Source organism: Canis aureus, chromosome 3, assembly GCF_053574225.1.
Source record: "Canis aureus isolate CA01 chromosome 3, VMU_Caureus_v.1.0, whole genome shotgun sequence".
NCBI lineage: Eukaryota > Metazoa > Chordata > Mammalia > Carnivora > Canidae > Canis > Canis aureus.
Genome location: NC_135613.1, coordinates 8395146 through 8408886, shown reverse-complemented (window position 1 = coordinate 8408886; position 13741 = coordinate 8395146). Strand labels below are relative to the sequence as shown.

Genomic DNA, 13741 nt, shown 5'->3' with positions numbered 1-13741 from the left:
TGAATAAATAAAATCTTTAAAAAAAAAAAAAAAAGAAAACCTACGTTTGCACAATAAGGTGTACACAAATGTTCATGGCAGCTATGCCACTTACTGGAAATAACCCAAATGTCCATCAATTGATGAATGGATAAACAAATGTGGTATACTCACACAATGGAATATTATTCATCCATAAAAAGTTATGCAATCCCAATACAGGGCTACAATATGGATGAACTTTGAATGCATTATGATAAGTGAATGGAGTCAAGACGCAAAAGGCCACATATTACGTGATCTCTTTTATATGAAATGCCTAGAAAAGGCAAATCCAAAAAAAAAAAAAGAAAGAAAGAAAAGGCAAATCCATAGTAAGTGGATTTGTGGTGGCTAGAGTAGGGGAAGGTAGGGAATGGAGGGGAGTGACCAACTGATCCTAGCTATAGGGCTTCTTTTTGGAGGTAATGAAAATGCTCTGTAACAGTGGTGGTTGAGCAATTTTATGAATATACTAAAAACCCTAAATTGCTCACTTTAAAATACTTTATTTTTCATTTTTAAAGATTTTATTTATTTGAAAGAGAGACACAGCGCATGTGCACAATGCACACACACACACACACACACACACACACAAGCAGGGGGAAAAGCAGAGGGACAAGCAGATTCCCCACTGAGTGTGGAGCATGATGCAGGGCTTACTTAGTCCAAGAACCCTAAGATGATGACCTGAGCCAAAGTCAGACACTTAACCAACTGAGCTGCCCAGAAGCACCTTATTTATTTATTTTTAAGTAATCTCTATACCGTGTGGGGCTTGAACTCACGATGCTGAGATCAAGAGTTGCACGCTCTTCTGACTGAGTCAGTCAGGTGCCCCTGAATTGCACATTAAAAAGGGCAAATTTGGGGCAGCCCGAGTGGCTCAGCGGTTTAGTGCCGCCTTTGGCCCAGGGTGTGATCCTGGAGTCCTGGGATTGAGTCCCACGTTGGGCTCCCTACATGGAGCCTGCTTCTCCCTCTGCCTGTGTCTCTGCATCTCTCTCTCTCTCTCTCTGTGTTTCTCATGAATAAATAAATAAAATCTTTTTAAAAAGGGCAACTTTTATAGATATAAGTTATACCACAATTTAAGAAATTACATGAGGAAAAAAATACAAGACGAGGGGGAGTGGGGCTACTGTGCTATCAATGAACACAGCACACTTATTTACCTCCCTTTAGGTCAGCAGCAGCAGCCTGGCAGGAGTATCTTCATCTGCTTGGACCTGGCCTTGCCTTTCTTTCCTTCAACTTCCTTTAGGTTGGCTCTGACTCCAGCCTGGCATCACTCCTTTCCCAACACCTTCTAGCTCTGCTCTCTCAGCTGCTGGCTCAGATCCTGGGACAAATACAGCCCTGAAAAATGTCCCGGATACTATCCAGGGTTACCTAGTTGTAAACCCTCTAACTCAGTGGTTTAAGGGTATGACTTCTGAGTTGCTACCTCATGTACAAATCTTGTATTTGACAGATGATAGAGAGCCTTGGAAAAACAGGCATTCATTAATGACTAAACATTTGGTTGTTAACGTGTGGGAATGAACATTTGAGAAGTTGTGCTTCTGGTCTGACTGGGTCTTAGGAAGGAAAAGACAGCAAATTATATTGGGCTTTAACAGAGTAAGGCGAGCTTCTAAATATATATAACAGGTGTAAAAAATCATCACAGTTTTTTTGGCAACCCCTTGCCACAGAGAAGAGATGAGAAGTTTGCTATTTACAGAAAAAATAGATGGCTGAACAGGAACTGGAACTTGGTACAAGTCTCCACTTGATTAACTAAAATGTTACTTTAAATATTCTCAGCATGGGAAAGAAGCTGGCGATTGCTTAATGGATATTTTCATCTGCTCCTGGTGTAATTATTTGCTTTAAAATAATCTTTATTTGTTCTTTCTTTCTATTTTACTTTATTTTTTAAAAAATATTTATTTATTTATTTGAAAAGAGAGAGAGAGCATGCACGCCAGAGAGGGGAGGGCCAGAGGGAGAGGGAGAGAACCTCAAGCCGACTCCCCACTGAACGCAGAGTCTAACATGGGGCTCCACCTCATGACCTTGAGATAGTGACCTGAGCCGAAATCAAGGGCTGGACACTCAAATGACTGAGCTACCCAGGCACTGCTATTTTTTTTTAGTAAACTCTACACGCAACATAGGACTCACACTCACATTCCATGCTCTACTGATTGAACCAGTCAGGTTCCCCATTTGCTCTTTCTTTAAAAAATAAGCAGTTCGATAAAGTTAAGGAACAGTAGAGCCAGGTAGAGCACAGGTTTTAGAGAGGCACAGCTTGGGTTTAAACCAGCTATGCCACTTACTAGCAGTGTGATCTTGAGCAGTTTGCTTAACCTCTGAGGGCCTTCTTTTAGTTATCTATAAAATGGGGACACCACCACCTAACCCTCAGCATTCCTGAGAGAATCAAGTGAGAAAATCCAGTTAATGCACCTAGCTCAGTGTCTGCTTTATGAAAGTAGATAGCGTTATTATGATTTGTGGTACTATATCCACTGCTTCATAGTGATAGGGAAGAAAGGGAGTAAATAATACTGTTGGATGTCAAATCATACCTGAACACAGGTAAGTCCTCTGGTTCACTAACTACAAAGTATCTAGGTTCTTCTACGTTTTCCAGTCCATTTGGTATTCATAAGGAAGAATGAGGTGGCATATGTAATCATGAGATCCTTGCATAGAGTCGGAAGGCTGGATTCCATGTAATAAAGTCTGTCTTCTAAAACCTGAGATGACTGATGGTGTGAGTCTGGCATGATAAAGTGTAAGGTTCTAAAAGTTCCAGCCATGAAATAAATTGCCTATTCATTCAGATTGAATATAAAATGATCTTTGGTGGGTTTAAAAAAAAATCATTCAAAACTCCAGTAAATCTAAGGATAAGATGGTAGAGGTGGTTGTAGTCATAACAATCCCACCAGTACTGATGATGAGAAATAATCATTATCACTGTCATCTTCTATATTTACAATACTTTACGGTTTAGAGAGTTTCACATGTTATCTCATCTAATTCTTGCTATATTCATGTCAGGTGGACAGGACTGATGTGCAAATGAGATTCAGAGAGGTTAAGAGATTTGCACCAAGACCAGAACTTGCACCAAGTCCAAGAGTCCAAAAAATTACTCTTTGTTGCCTCCTTATTCTCTCTACTCAAGTGTCAGAATTAAGTTCTTTCAAGGTAAGCAAGTCAGAAACACTGCTTCTCTTGTCTTTCTGAAGCTAGAGTATGTGGTATAGACACTTACAGGAGAGAGAAAGAAAGGAAGACTGTGAGAAAGAAGAGACACCCCACACAGATCAGGCTTCTCAGGATGCAGCAATAATGAACAGGTGGAGAAGCCTAAGCATAAGAGAGAGAGGACTATGGAATTTTAGGGGCCCATTATGGGTTGAGTTGTGTGTCCCCCCCTCTTGAAAGATACAGTGAGGTACTAACCCCCACGACCTCAAAAGGTGATTGTGATATGACTAGCTAAAGTCATACCAGAGTAAGGGGACCCCTACTCTAGCATGACTGGTGTCCTTATAAGAAGAAAGCCACATGGAGACAGAGACACACAGGGAGAACACATGTGATGACAAACTCAGAGTCTGGAGCTACGTGGCTGTAAGCCAATACACACCAAACACTGTCGGCTAAGCACAGGAAGATTGTGAGAGGCAAGGAAGTACTTTCCTACGGGTTTCAGAGGGTGCACGACCCTGTCAACATTTTTGAGTTTGGACTTCTAGCCTCCAGAACTAGGAGACAGTAAAGTTCTATTGTCAGTGGTACTTTGTTAGGCAGCCCCAGGAAACTACTATGGAGCCCAAGTGGATCCTTTCTTCTAAGACTGATACAGAGTGGCAGCATCGACACTGAGAGAAAAGCAGGAAGTGTTTGGGCAGAAGAGACCATTTATAAATCTAGGACTTATTTGAAAGTCCCTCTAAGCCTCTCTCTCTCTCGACACTGTGAACAGTCTCCAACAAATGCTGAATTCTTCTTAAATGTCTTTTATGAATAATATCAATAATGTACACACCCAGGCCCTGGCCAGTAGCAGATGATCAACAGAACTGCTGCCTTGGTCATCTGGTTGGAGCTTTACGCTCCCAGGAAGGGAAGAGCCTCTTTAATTTTGGTCCTGGAAGGGCTCTCTCTCCCAAGGACTTTCTCAAAGTTTATAGGGGAATAATTATTACCTGGAGCCTAGTCATGTTTATATAAATGTTCTTTTCATTTACTCCTCACACAGAGCCTTCAAGCTGTTAAAAAGAGCAATGTGTGAAACTGGCTCTGGGAAGGACACTGGGCCCATTTATTGTACTCATAACACAAAAACCACACTAAATGTTGTCAAAATAACTTTCGGGATAGAACAAAACCAATAAAAGGAAGGAAAGTTTCCATTCTGTGTGTCCATTTACTTATAACTTGCCATTTGTGCTGTGTCAGAGATTAAGTGTCATGCCCTCTGAGGATCCCAGTTCTCGGCCTGGGCAGAAAGGAAACAAAATGAACCTTAGACTCACACACTCAATCTTTTGGAAAGACCACAGATAATTGCTGTAACCAAAAAAGCCTAACATCATACACAAGCCATTTCTTTTTTTTTTTTTTTTTTACAAATTTTTTTTAATTTAATTTATTTATGATAGGCACACAGTGAGAGAGAGAGAGAGAGAGAGAGAGGCAGAGACACAGGCAGAGGGATAAGCAGGCTCCATGCACCGGGAGCCCGACGTGGGATTCGATCCCGGGTCTCCAGGATCGCGCCCTGGGCCAAAGGCAGGCGCTAAACCGCTGCGCCACCCAGGGATCCCCATTTCTTTTTTTTAAGCCAGGATTTGCTTTCTCTCTGACAGAGAATGAGGAGAGTACCCTCCAGATACACAAATGTTAGTGAAACCACTATTCATAATGTTATCAGGAAGAGGCTTCTGTCATCAGAGTCCATCACTGGACTCAAAGAAGGAATTCAAAATCATTCCTGGAGGGAGCCCTTGCTGCTGTGGACTGTGGGCTGCCGGGGTTGGTGAAGGATCTCAAGATGGTTGGGCGAAAACTTGCTCTAAAAACCATTGACTGGGTAGCTTTTGGGAGATCATACCCTGAAACCAGAAGGCCATTGCCAACTCCTTGAAATTCTGGAATGAGACGCTTACCTCCAGGCTGGCTACTCTTCCTGAGAAACCACTTGCTATTGACTGGGCTTACTATAAGGCCAATGTGGCAAAGGCTGGCTTGGTAGATGACTTTGAGAAGAAGTTTAATGCCCTGGAGGTTCCTGTACCAGAGGATAAATACACTGTCCAGGTGGATGCTGAGAAAAAGATGTGAAAAGCTGTGCTGAGTTTTTGTCTCTCTCAAAGGCCAGGATTGAAGAATATGAAAAAGAGCTGGAGAAGATGAAGAACATAATTCCATTTGATCAGATGACCATTGAGGACCTGAATGAAGTCTTCCCAGAAACCAAATTAGACAAGAAGAAGTATCCCTATTGGCCTCACAAGCCAATCGAAAATTTGAGTTGGGGAGAAAGCCCTGGCCCTCATATTATAAACGTTGGACATTAAAAAAAAAATTATTCCTGGAGGGAGGCCTGGGTTTGGCTCAGAATCTGACTCAGCCATCAGTTAATATTAATCCCAAACTCTTCCCCCTGAAGATGCTTCCAGGGTTTTGCTTATTTTTTTATTTTTTTATTTTTTAAATATTTTATTTGTTTATTCATGAGAGAGAGAGAGAGAGAGGCAGAGACACGGGCAGAGAGGGAGAAGCAGGCTCCATGTGGGGAGGCCGATATGGGACTTGATCCTGGGACTCCAGGATCATGCCCTGGGTTGAAAGCAGACGCTTAACTGCTGAGCCACTCAGGCATCCCCAGGGTTTGCTTATTTTTGAAGACAGGACCTGGTGTTAAGACTTGTTGATCACCTCAAAGGAATGATTTCTAAAGCCTACTACTTCTTTCCTACCAGACAGAGTATAGTTTTTGTTTTTTTTTTTTACCCCTAAAATTAGTGATTAGAAAGAAGAAAAGCTATGCTCAAGGAATTACCTTTTAATATTAAAAAGCAAGGGAGAAAGTTTTAATATAAAATACTGGCACTTTTTAAAAAAAGACTTTCTTTTCCTTTTCTTTCTTTCTTTTTTTAAAGTAGGCTCCACATTGGCCCAGCATGGAGTCCAATGTGGGACTTAAACTCACAACCCTGAGATAAATACCTGAGCTGAGATCAAGAGTTAAAGGCTTAACTGACAGAGTCACCCAGATGCCCCTGAAAAATAAAAACAAAATTTTCAGAGGTGCCTGGTGGCTCTGTTGGTTAAGCCTCCAACTCTTGGTCTCTGCTCAGGTCATGATCGCAGGGTTGTGGGATCAGAGCCCTGGGTCAGGCTCTGCACTCGGTGGAGAGTCTGCTTAGGATTCTCTTCCTCTCCCTCTGCCCCTCCTCTGCTTTCTCAGGAACAGTCTATCTCTTAAATGAATGAATGAATGAATGAATGATTTTATTTTTCAGTAATCTCTATTCTCACTGTGGGGCTTGAACTCACAACCCCCAGATCAAGAATCACACAAAATGCTGTCACATTTATTCACTGAAAACCCACGTACAAAGTTCTCAAGTACTTCACACTGCTTCTAAGAAGTCAGCTTTCTGTAAACTATGTAGAGGACTATAGTAGTAGTTATCCAAATCATTCTAGAACTACAGTCAGTCCCAAATCACTCACACCTTTTTTTAAGATCATCAACTTTTTTTTCCTATTATATAAACAGCCAATTCTCATTATTCATGATAGTTATGTTCTATAAAGTTGCTATGAACACTGAATTAGTGAATATTGAACCATGGCTCCTAGGGGAAATACAGGTTTAGGTTTCTGAGAGCCTCTGGTCACTCCAGATCACTTACTTTGTATTTTTTTTAAGATTTTATTTATTTATTCATGAGAGACAGAGAGAGAGAGAGACAGAGACAGAGACATAGGCAGAGGGAGAAGCAGGCTCCATGCAGGAAGCCTGATGTGGGACTCGATCCTGGACTCCAGGATCACATCCTGAGCTGAAGGCAGACACTTAACCACTGGGCCCCCCAGGTGTCCCAAGATCACTTACTTTTAAAATCTTTTTTTTCCTCTCTCTTCTTCACATTCTATCATCTCTATTGTTCTATCTTCAAATTCTTTTAGTCTTTCCTTGGTCATCTCCATTCTGCTTTTAATCCCACTCAGTGATTAAAAATAATGTCAAGTATTGTAGTTTCAGTACTAAACATCCACTTGGCTTTATTTTTAAAATTATTTCTTTTTCTTTGCTGAGGTTTTTTTTTTTTTTAGTTTTTAAATTTTAGAATTAAAAATAAAATTTAAACTCAACATATCGTGTATTATTAGTTTCAGAGATAGAGTTCAGTGATTCATCAATCATATAATATTTACTGAAATTTTTAAGTTTTTATTAATTGTAGGTATACTTCTTCATTTTTTTAAAAGACTTTATTTATTTATTCATGAGAGACACAGAGAGAGAGAGGCAGAGACATAGGCAGAGGGAGAAGCAGGCTCCATGCAGGGAGCCCCATGTGGGACTCCAGGATCACACCCTGCGCTAAAGGCAGGTGCTCAACCACTGAGCCACCCAAGCATCCCTCTCTTCTACTTCTATTATAATAGCTGCTTTAAAATCCCAACATCAGGATTGTCTTGGGGTTGGTCTCAGCTGATTTTCTTTTCTACTGAGAATATTTCCATTTTCCTGGTTTTTCATATATTGAGTTACTTTGGACTATATCCTGGATATTATGAATGTTAAATTATTAAGACCCGAGATTTTGTTCTTCTGCTTCTTCTTATTTTAAAGCAGGTACTTATCTTGCTTGGTTCAGGGGTCAGTTCTACATGTAGGCAGCCAGAAGTTGGGATGCCTTTCTCTGGATCTATCCACTCCAGGATTTCCCTTCTCTGTCCTGAAGCTGTGGTTTCCCCAGAGTCAGTGTTCTGGTTCCCCAGGTTAGAAAGACTTGTGATATTTCCACCAGTGCCCCTTTTGCATTGCATTCATTCCCAAATAGACTTGTCCTTAAGTTAAAAGCCAAAAAAATGGAAACTCACCCTGTACGGTGCCTCTCTTCTGACCACGGACTCCCCATGAGAATCTGCCTGCAGTTGAGCGCTTTCCAGTGTCTCAAGGCAGCTGCTTACTATATTATGCCCAGAATTTATACCTGTTATCTGAAGGAGGGCTTGTCTGGTAGGCTATTACTCAGCCCTGACTGCCCCAATTATTGTCTTTGGAAGCATTTTATGAAAATCGATGTTCTAAACATTTATAATATTTAAAATAAACAAGTCACTTTGCAAAGACCTGGGAAGACCTGGAGAGTTAGGCACAGTTTTTTCATTCTGTTGTTCCATTTACCCCCTCCACGTTAGGGAAGGCTGTTCTTGGGCAACCCAGGTGGCTCAGAGGTTTAGTGCCACCTTCGGCCCAGGGCCTGATCCTGGAGACCCGGGATTGAGTCCCATGTCGGGTTCCCGGCATGGAGCCTGCTTCTCCCTCTGCCTGTGTCTCTGCCTCTCTGTATGTGTGTCTGTCTTTCTTTCTTTTTTTCTTTTTTCTTTCTTTCTTTGTGTGTGTGTGTGTGTGTGTGTGTGTGTGTGTCTTTCATGAATAAATAAATAAATAAAATCTTTGGGGAAAAAAAGGAAGGCTGTTCTTAACTCTGAGGCCAACACTAGAAGGCACAGGTCTAAACCTACCTCCTCCACTGGGTACACCTAGTAAATTTAATTTTCAGTAAGAGTAAGGTAGAATAGGTTAAAAGGGAGTTCCTTCAGCTTCTCCTGGGCTTCAGGCTATAATGGGAATAAATCAACAGTTAACCGGTCAAAACAAGGCTGAGCAGAGAAAACAAGTTTTTCAGTAAGAAAGTGAATGCATTATCTCCCTCCAGTACAGGTATTGTGTTGACTGCACAAGACTCTGGCTACTTGCAAATGAGTGGGGGTGGTGATGTCTTCCCTCTCTGATCTAAATCTATCTTCTGATCTTCTGAAGCCCCATCTCTTACTGGACTCTCTGCCTCCTTTCCAAGCTGCCAGAACCACAGAGGTCCTTGGCAGGCACATCTACCAGCAAGAGAAAATTCACTGAAACCTGGCATTATCTTTTGGCACTCTGTAACTTCAGAAATAGTGATTAGAAGGGAAACACACACACACACACACACACACACACACACACAACTTCATCAACAAAGTGGCATTTTCATTTCAGCTGTTCCTGGGGGCAAAACAGCAGAAAAGATAAATACTAGATTGAAAGCTTTGTGGTGATCTCCGTTTCTCATTAAAATGCCCCTGATTATAATCACACCTACGATTACAAGATTTAACGCACCTGGCCTTAAGGATGCACCAGGAAGAGGAATCATACATTCATCCCATCCCATTTCCTTTTCTTTATTCACTGAGTAAGCACAATTTATAAATTTCCGTGAGTGCAGGATAGAGCTGGTTTGGAGAACAGGAGAGGTTTTCCATTCACATGGCTTTTTGAAAGTGACAATAATCTTCCATGGCCACAAATTATTTTAGCACTGGTGAGACCAAGAGTGTTGCTTTCATTGGCTACACACAGATGTGAGAAATCTGGGTAGAGTTTCTATTTCTTCTCTCACTTTACTAACCAGGTATTTTGCTGTGCTTCTCACACACACAAAAACACACTCTCTCACACTCTCACTCCTCTGTAAGTGTGTGCACTTAGAAAGGGTTTCTGCCACTTTTTTTCAAAATTAATTTCTTTTTTAAAGATTCTACCTGGGATCCCTGGGTGGCGCAGCGGTTTGGCGCCTGCCTTTGGCCCAGGGCGCGATCCTGGAGACCCGGGATCGAATCCCACGTCAGGCTCCCGGTGCATGGAGCCTGCTTCTCCCTCTGCCTATGTCTCTGCCCCCACCCCTCTCTCTCTCTGTATGACTATCATAAATTAAAAAAAAAAAAAAAAAAAGATTCTACCTATTTATTCATGAGAGACACACAGAGGCAGAGACATAGGCAGAGAGAGAAGCAGCCTCCATGCAGGGAGCCTGATGTGGGACTCGACCCCAGAGCCCAGGGATCATGCCCTGAGCCGAAGGCAGACACTCAACTGCTGGGCCACCCAGGTGTCCCAAAATCCATTTTTATTTATAGAAAATAAACACTTATTCCAGTTTCAACTGTTATACCTGAAGTTGCTAATAAAAAAATTAAAATAATCACTTAATTATCCTGTTTTGACTGACAATTGAAACTGGCTTAAAAAAAATTCAGTAGGGTGCCTGTGTAGCCCAGTTGGTTAAGTGTTCAACTCTTGATCTCAGCTCAGGTCTTGATCTCAAGGTTGTGAGTTCAAGCTCCTCATTGAACTCCCAGCATTAAAAAAAAAACCTCTCATTTTAAAAGAAAAGAAAAGAAAAAAAAAAAAGGAAGAAAAAAAATATTCAGCACCATTTGCTTATAGGCCTTTCAGTATTTGTTCTTAAAGTTTCTGGAACTTTCCTATCTGTAAAGTACAGGAATTACCATGCTACAAGAGGAAGCCTCTCTGGGACAACCAATGAGAAGTTAAACACTTGTCATAAAAGGAATCAATGTATATTTAGCATGGTAACTTGGACTATACAACGATCCCCTCCCCTCCAGCTCAGGAGGGACATGCTTCTTTAAAAAAATAAAAATTAAAATTAAATTAAATTAAAAAAAGGAGGGACATGATTCTAATCACTGAGGTATGAAGAGTCAGATTGTTATTTGCTGTTAGAATTAACTAATCCCACGTCGGGCTCCCGGTGCATGGAGCCTGCTTCTCCCTCTGCCTGTGTCTCTGCCTCTCTCTCTCTCTCTCTGTGACTATCATAAATGAACAAAAATTTAAAAAAATAAAATAAAAAGAATTAGCTAATAATTAACAGTAAATCCCTGGCACCAATGCTACTGGTCTTTAATATCCTTGTGATTTTAGGAAAATCTGTAAATAGTTCGGATTTAATTCAATTTATTCAGAAATTAAACATGTTTAAAAGGTTCACTACTCTGGCAGAGTATCTGCTGGTTTAGTATCCTTATAAATATATATATATATATAATATGTGTAGATAAATCATAGTCTTAAAGTATACTTAGAAATACTGCATTATTCAAACCCAAACCTATTTTAACAAAATGTCTATAATTAAAAGCAGCTGATGAAACAAAATCCAAAGTTATGACAAGGGAGACTCACTCTCACTTCAAACTGTGCTACTTAGAGAACTTTAAACAACATGTACCCTTAAAGCCATTCAAGGACAGGTAAGGAGACACCCTCTCCTCATTCTTCACCATAGCATTCCTATCAAGGATGGGTCAGAAATTAATATTTCTAAATAATTCAGAAGAGTCCATAGAAGTATTAAAAAGACTTTTAAGAATATCTTCTGTCTATATCTGTGAGATGTAGTGCTCATCAGAGTTTCCAAATAGCACAAAATCAGAGGCAAGTCCATACACTCACTCAGAAGAATGGGAGGTGGACTGTTAGGTCATCCTTAGCCAGAGCTTCTGCGGGCTTTTAACTACATGCTGACTACCGATGTGAGTCAGATGGACTTTTGTGAGGGAATAATGTTTGGTGGCCAGGACCTCTTTGGGGCATTTCTTCCTAAGTGGAATACACAACAGCTAAGGGAGTAGGGGAGGTAACAGAGGGAAACTACTCTTTCCAGCTCAGAAGGAACTGATGAAGCCCATATATGTATTCAAAAAGCTCATGGGATCCTCTAGCTATGGATAGTGGCTAATGTGGTCATCCAGAATCGGAATGTTTTTCTTTCTTTGTTTTTTTAAAGATTTTATTTATTTATTCATGAGGGACACAGAGAGACAGGCAAAGACACAGGCAGAAGGAGAAGCAGGCTCCACGCAGGGAGCCTGACGTGGGACTCAGTCCCGGGTCTCCAGGACCATGCCCTGGGCTGAAGGCGGCGTTAAACCACTGAGCCACCCGGGCTGTCCAGAATGTTTCCCTATATAGCTTCAAAAACTCTGCAGAAAGATTCATGGAATCCAATGGCCCACAGATAAAATGAATAGTAATAGTTATAGAAGCAAGAGCTCTCAGTGTCTTCTAAATTTCTTTATCTGGTTGATGCAGTGTAAGAGGCTAATGGTAACTAAGTTCCATCATTGTTGGGTATCCCTGCCCACGTGTCCCACAACCTCACTCTCAGAGCATTGTGTGTACAGCCCAAAGACTAGGATGAGATCTCAGGAGAATACAAAGAAATTCATCAATTGTGTGAGGATGGCTTTCGCCTCCATTTTTGAGAAGCTTTTGGAGAAGGAGAGGATGGTAAGTCTTAGGAAAAATACCTCCATTTGACACATAGAGACTTTTTATGGTAAGCTGACCAGATCAGTTCTGCTGGAACCTATTTAAAGCACCTCCTGAGCAATATCTCTGTAATCATGAGACAAAAGGTGGATCTTATGGTTCTGGAGCTCCAGATGCTGCAAAAGTGCCTCCACAATGCTGGCCTGCTCAAAATACGGAACAGAAGGTAAAGCCCAAGAAATCAAGGGCTATCACTGAATAAAACATCAGGCTCAGACCTTCCCAAATCTTGTACCACTCACAGCTGGAAGTTGAAAACCCCTGTAAAAGCACATCTCAGGACTTCCAACCACACACACCGAGCCTTGGTAGAAGACGTGCAGTCGTTTATAGGTGAAAAATTTGCCTGAGAACTTCCATGAGTGAAAAGAAGAGAAAGCTGGGGAGGGGGAGATATGCAGATAGACTGCAAGCAGGGGCACAGCCAGTAGCGCCACCTGAACCCATTACTCCCTCATCCTGTGATCTTGGTGTACAATGGCCGCGTCTTACCCCATGCTGCCCGGCACAGCAGTGTGGAGCACCCAGTGCTGCAGTGCCCAGAGCAGGGCAGGACCAGCCATCAGCCAGGCACAGCCTATAGCCCATGAGGGCTGTGCTAGCCACAAGAAATAGTGAGGAGTGAGGAGTGAGGAGCACCAGGATCTGCTGATTGCCACAGCTCACTTACAGGGTTTTATAGATTTACTTTAATAGTGTTATAACTCATATTTTATAAGTTTTTATTTATTTATTTATTCAGAGAGAGAGAGAGACTGAGAGGCAGAGACAGGTAGAGGGAGAAGCAGGCTCCATGCAGGGAGCCCGACGCGGGACTCGATCCCGGGTCTCCAGGATCAGACCCTGGGCTGCAGGCGGCGCTAAACCGCTGCGCCACTGGGGGTGCCCATAACTCATATTTTAAACTAAGATTTTATTTTGAAATAGTTTTAGATTTACAGATAAGTTGCAAAGACAGCACAGAAAATTCCTGTATGCCCCTCATCTAGTTTCCCCTATTGTTAACAATTGTCATAACGATGGTTATTTGTCAAGAGTTTTGTAGATTTTTTTTCTTTTTTTAAGTAGTCTCTACACCCAGAATGGAGCCCAATGCAGGGTTGAACTAACAATCCTGAAATCAAGACTTGAGATCAAGACCTGAGCTGATATCAAGAGTCAGACATTTAACCAACTGAGCCACCCAGGTGCCCCAAGAGTTGTGTAGATCTTGAGGATGGATGAAAAACACTTTCTTGCAGAGCAGATTCTCATCAAGGGCAGTGTGTACCTGACAGCAATTTA

The 13741-nt window shown here is 41.6% G+C and overlaps 1 protein-coding gene and 1 pseudogene across 4 annotated transcripts in view; both read right to left on the bottom strand.

The window, feature by feature from the left end:
- TANGO6 (transport and golgi organization 6 homolog) overlaps positions 1-13741 on the bottom strand; it is a 199320-nt gene that overhangs the window by 25537 nt on the left and 160042 nt on the right. The gene's annotated exons all lie outside the window — the stretch shown is intronic.
- On the bottom strand, positions 11133-13275 carry LOC144304842 (mesoderm-specific transcript homolog protein-like; annotated as a pseudogene).